General features: G+C 37.9%; 1 non-coding gene across 1 annotated transcript; it reads right to left on the bottom strand.

The window, feature by feature from the left end:
* Positions 1 to 3,994: 3,994 nt before the first annotated feature.
* Positions 3,995 to 4,101, bottom strand: LOC123935736. The gene has a single exon (XR_006817007.1). It is a non-coding gene; the product is annotated as a small nucleolar RNA U13 (small nucleolar RNA).
* Between the last annotated feature and the right edge of the window lie 2,129 nt (positions 4,102 to 6,230).

Here is a 6,230-nt window from a genome sequence, read left to right as displayed (position 1 = left end):
TGTTTCTCCTGCTTTTCTTTTATGTCAGCTTTCCTATCTTCTTTCATATCCTTTGAAAACCCCCTTTCTACAAAATTCTTTTCTCATCTTTGGTCCTAGCAAGTTGCATTTGCAAAAACAAAGAAGGGTAAGAATGTATGGAAAATTCAGGAAAGGAAGAATAATTCTTTATGAATGTGGCATAGGGACTTACATATCAGGAGTTGGTACAAAGATTAGCTTGTGTTTGCTCATATGCTACGGAATATACCTGTGTTTATTTTGTGTAAGTATGTGTGATAATGTATGCATTATATAAATGCATATATCATGATATTTTTCTTGCTAAATCAAGATAAAGTAATAAATTCAAGTTAGCAAGCATCATCAAATGTCTATTAAAATATAAGTCATATAAATTATTTAACCTTGGGGCACCTGGGTGCTTCAGTGGGTTAAAGCCTCTGCCTTCAGCTCAGGTCATGATCTCAGGGTCCTGGGATCAAGCCCCGCATCAGGCTCTCTGCTCAGCGAGGAGCCTGCTTTCTCCTCTCTCTGCCTACTTGTGATCTCTGTTAAATAAATAAAATCTTAAAAAAATTATTTAACCTTTTTGAGCCTCAGGTTTCTCATCTTAAAAAAAATACCTAATTACAGGGTTGTATTTTAGAGATTATTTTTCTGTAAGATACACTAAGCACTCAGCACATTGGAGCTATTTTGTGCACATCAGGGAGTTAACTGCAGTGAGGAATGTTAAACAGAAAACACAGATTTTGCTCCCAATGAGATTATAAACTCTCTCAGAACAGAAATCTTTAAAGGGCATAAGGGGTAAATGTCCATTAACCTACTCATTTTTAATATAATAACTAGAAATAGTAAAACTTTCTGGACTGAGAATTCCATTTCCCAAATGCAGACTCCTGCCATGAGGTCACTGAGGAAAGCTTTGATGGTGAGCATTGACCTCAAATATTTAAAGAGCTAAATTCACCATGTTTGTGTGACCAGGACCTATTCCCCTTTAGGTTCAACCACTATATATTTCTCTCTGATTAAGCACATGTTCCAATATTAACTAATATTTTTAACTTGATTATCTTTTGCTAATAAACCATCCAAGACCACCTTAGCCCAGCTGTAACATTTAGGAGAAGAGCTTGAAATTACTACACTAGTTTAGTATAAAAAATATAATGAGCAGGTTAGATAATTGTAATGCTTAATAGAAAGTGAATATAGAAAACATCTGAGAAAACAAGTTAAGAAATCCACCGTTTATGTATCACTTTACAAATAGCTCAGAAGTTTAGACTAAAAAATATAAGTTGAACCTTGACCTTTACAAATTTAAGTAATAAAACTCATGAGGACAGATTTTTTTTTACCCAGCTGTTAATGTCTCTGTTAATTATTATAAATCCAACCTATATGGTAATATTCTAACATTCAAAGATTTTGTTTTGGCTGGAATTCATAACTGGAGAAAAATTTTACTAAAAACAAATTCAATTTCAAAATGTTGAAGATCCACTTTGATACTAACTGGGAAAGGCCTAATACAGTAGAATACAGGTATTGATCATGAGTTTATAAACTAAGTAACATATTCAATAATAATTTCCTCTTACAGAAACAATGGTTTTTTTTGTTGTTTTTTGATTTAGCTTATGCTAAACATAAGACTTGATCTAAGGAATTTTCTGTGACACAGATATTCTAGTGGAAATACAGGGCTTTCCTACAATAGAAGCTTAAATATTATGTTATCTCCAGTATTCTATGACTCTTAATGAACATGAGAGTAATAGAAATAGAATAAATATGATATTGGCAAAGTTCATTACATTTTTGTGAAACATAGGTCTTAAATCCTGGACAGTGGGCAAATAACTTCTTCATGTCTCAGTTTACTTCTAGGGATGATGGTAATGGTGCTTGTGATGATTTCATGAGATAATAGCTATAAATTGTGTGTGTTGCTCTAGCATATTGGGTTCTGCAGGAATCTAACTGTGATTTTTTTTAAAGATTTTATTTATTTGACAGAGAGAGATCACAAGTAGGCAGAGAGGCAAGCAGAGAGAGAGAGGAGGAAGCAGGCTCCCTGCCGAGCAGAGAGCCCGATGTGGGACTCGATCCCAGGACCCTGGGATCATGACCTGAGCTGAAGGCAGAGGCTTAACCCACTGAGGCACCCAGGTGCCCCATCTAACTGTGATTTGAAGATTAATTTCATTAAGGAGTATTCATGGGATAAACGGTATGGAAGGGAATTCACAAAAAAAAACCCAGGATTGTTCAGAGGAAGTTGAACAGAAATGCAGTATCAGTGGAAGCCTTAGCCAATCCATGGAGAGTTCTATAGATGAGATGAAACTTCAGGAGAGTCTTGATTTTGGATGAGGGGAATGGGTCTTTATCCTCCTTTGTAGATCAAGATTAGATGTAGTCCATCTGGAATTGAGGAATAACCTTGGCTGAGACTATTCTCTTAAACTGAGGTAATTACTGAAGCAGGCCTTATAGTTGGGAGCTGTCAACCAGCAACAGTACTTCCAGCACCTGGGGTAGTAATCAGCCCATCATTTCCGAAGGAAATTTGGGCAGCACTTTAGTGTTCAATACAGTTAGTCACAAAATCATATGTAAGTGTTTAAGTATTAAGTATTTGTTATTAGGAGAGGGGTCATCTTCCTGGCTAACTGAACATAATAAAAAAAATTAAAAATTTTTTAAAAAAGAGAAGTCATATTCTTTATTTCAAAGAGATCTCATAAGTTCCACTCTGCCTTTTTTGTTTGAACTCGGATGCTCTGTTTTTCTACTTGAATTTGCTCTACTATTTTTGGTCAGATGGCCTACGAGGTGTCTCATATACATATCTGGTATCAATTTTCATAATAACCTGCTAAGTTTTATATCATTTTCAACCAGTTGTTATGAAGAAACTGATGTCAAAACAAAGTGCATAAGCTATGTTCAAGCTATTTTGTCAACATTTTTTAATGCCACAAGGATTTTACTTCACTATATGCTGTAGGCAACAATTATCATATTAAGTACTAGATCTTTTCATTTTTTATGTAATCTTATAAGTAGGTTAATTGCATGGATTTCATTTAATTATTAAAATGTGTATTTCATTTGGATAGATGGATAGGTAGATCTAGAATTTTCATGAACATCTGACAAGTATTCGTATATATTATATAAAGTATATTGGCTCCATAATTTCTTACTATACTATTCACTTATTTTGATTTACAAGCACAGGTGAACTGTTTAAAATGAGTGGTTACCTAACAATTAAATGCCAGTATCCAAAATAGAATAAACCAGATATATCTCAAGATATAATGTTATATGCACACATAAGGTGGTCTTCAAACAAATAAACTTTGTTTTCTGAGATGAACCGGATAGAGGAGCCTAAGTAGTACACCATGAGAAGATAGCAGAGCATGGCTGGGATTTTGAAGTAGTTCACTTGTGTGGGTGAAGTGGGTGGCATATTCAGTGAGGGAGTGATTATCTAGGGACATATTTCAATAACCAAGGGCTCAGGAAAAAAGCCTTGGAGATACAGAGAAAGTGCAAATGAGCTCCAACTGAAAAAAAGCACAATGTATCATGGGCATACAGATAACAGGAATAACTTTTATTTTGGCCTGTGATGAAGGATTGCAATAATTTGAAGCATGTTGGGGTTGGCTATTTTAGAACACTTTCAAAACTGTTATTCTTAGCAGTTTAGTGGTAAAAGAAGACAGTATCAGCCGCCAAGTCATGGGATCAGAGATTCCAACTTCATCACAATTAATTACTAGAAGTTCCCCCCAGGTTATGGGGCCAGGTTTTCAGATAGTTTTAGCCTCTGATAGTGATATGATCTTTTCTTCAAATTTTTGTGAGTATGTTTTCAATATATTTTAGAGCTAAATTGGAATTTATTGCTTTGAGACTTGGCTGTCATCATAAGATGAATTTTATTCATTCCTTCATTCATTCATGTCAGACTACGGGTAATGTGACATGGTTGTAACAAGGTTTGAGAGAGGCACATGTCACACAATGGCATGAACATCCAGTCATCACACTTATGAACTACAAAAGAGTTAATAAGCTGAATTTTAAATAAGAAATTCTTGCAGTGACATAGGTTGTTCCCAGTTTTGCTTCTCCTCACAAGAACAATAACTAATAACTACTTATGGACAAGGCAACACTGAGAAAATCCTTTGGTGAGGCCAAAGCCCACCCCTGTACCACAGAAACCAAGACAGACTAAATAGAAGGGTAAGAAGAGCAGCTATTCAGAAAACACATTGCTCCTCCCCCAGGCTGGCACAGCACCATACTGAGAGATCTCCCCTGATAGTTCCTGCAGTGGAAAAAGATAGTGTGGGGTGGACAACTAGCTCCCCCATCATTGTGGGTCACTTCTTGGGAGTCCCTGCTCTGGTCTCACCTCATGGGGGTCAATGGGAAATCTATGGGGTTTGACTATCGGGAATCTGATTGTGATGGAGAAAGGGGAGGAGCTTCATCTAGCACTTGAATCTGAGCCAATGAATCTGAGCCAAACAAGTTCCTACCTGCAGCACTCAAGTAGTACCCTCAACCAGTGTCTTTGCTCACTCGCAGAGCCAAGATAGTGGCACATTTTGACCAGGGAACTTGGTGGAGCACAAGTCTGCCTGATTCTGGTCCTCAAGAACCTTGAAAGACCTGGAGCCTCGTCCTGGGGCTCCCACCCTCACCACCCACCCAGACAGAGGACCTCAGTCATAGTACACCTACTACTGAGTGTAGTTCCAGGTCCTGTCCCACCAACAGCCTATCTAGAACACCTAGAAGCCCTGCAGCTTAGCAACACTCAAGCAGAGAGTCTGGCAGGCAGAACCGATTATCCACAGAGCAAAGCCAGTGGCCTTGTTCAGCCAGGGAACTTGGGGCTTGGGTTGGCTTGAGTCATTACCACAAAGAACCTTGCTCTTCTTGGAGCTTATTCTCCCACTGTCCAGACAGAAAAACTAATTCATAGCCTCACCATTTGCTGAACACAGCCTTTAGCCTGCATAACCAGAGAACCTCATCAGAACACACAGGAAGCAGCATATCCTATCCAACAGCCCTGCATATAGTGGCACTTGAACAGAGAGCACAGCTGGTGGCTTTCCCCATCAGCAGAGCAAAACCAGTGGCACTGTTTTGCCAGCCAATTCAGCAAACACTCTTACCTGATTTAGGTTCCCAAACAATGAGCTCTGTTGGCCTTGGGGGTCTGTTTTCCTGGCCTGCCAGAGCCAGGAATCGAATTCACACCCCACCTAAATCTAAGTATAGTACCCAGATCTAGCAGTTAGGAAGCCTGACCAGAGAATGCAGGCAACCATGGAGCCCGTCCTATGGCCTCACTTGGGCAGGGAACCAAGCCAACAGTCCTATCCGGGTGTTCTAAGCCAGTGGCACCACCGTACTTCACAGTTTGAGCAGTGGCCTCAACCCACAATAGACCCTGATAGCAAAATTTACCTGCCTAAGGACGTTACCAGTTGACATATCAAAAAACTCAAACTGAGCTGAATGGTAATTAATTGTCCCTGCCAAACACACTAGGATGGCTTAACATACATAAATCAATAAATGTGATACATCACATTATTGGAATGGAAGATAAAAATCATATGATAATCTCAGTAAATGCAGATTAAAGCATTTGACAAAATTCAATCTCCTTTCATGATAAAACTCTCAAAAATTGGGTATAGAAGGAATAAACTTCAACATAATAAGGGTCATATGTGTCAAGCCCACAACTAACATGATATTTAGGAGTGAAAGGCTGAAAACTTTCCTTCTATGATCAGGAAAAATTCATGGGTGCCCACTCTCACCACTCTTACTGGAAGTCCTAGCTGAAGCATTAGACAAGAAAAAGAAATAAAAGGCATCCAAATCAGAAAGGAAGAAGCAAAATTATCTCTGCTTGCAGATGATATGATCTTATATATAGAAAGTCATAGAGTTCACCTAAAAGATTTAAAACGAATCAATAAATTCAGTAAAGTTCCCCAAACTATAAGATACCTAGGAATAAACCTAACCAAAGAGACTAAGAATCTATACGTAGAAAATTATAAAGTACTCATGAAAGAAATTGAGGAAGACACAAAAAAATGGAAAAATGTTCCATGCTCCTGCATTGGAAGAATAAATATTGTGAAAATGTCTATGCTACCTAA

Source organism: Meles meles, chromosome X, assembly GCF_922984935.1.
Source record: "Meles meles chromosome X, mMelMel3.1 paternal haplotype, whole genome shotgun sequence".
Lineage (NCBI taxonomy): Eukaryota > Metazoa > Chordata > Mammalia > Carnivora > Mustelidae > Meles > Meles meles.
The sequence above is the reverse complement of the archived record's forward strand: the minus strand, read 5'-3'. Positions and strand labels throughout refer to the sequence as shown.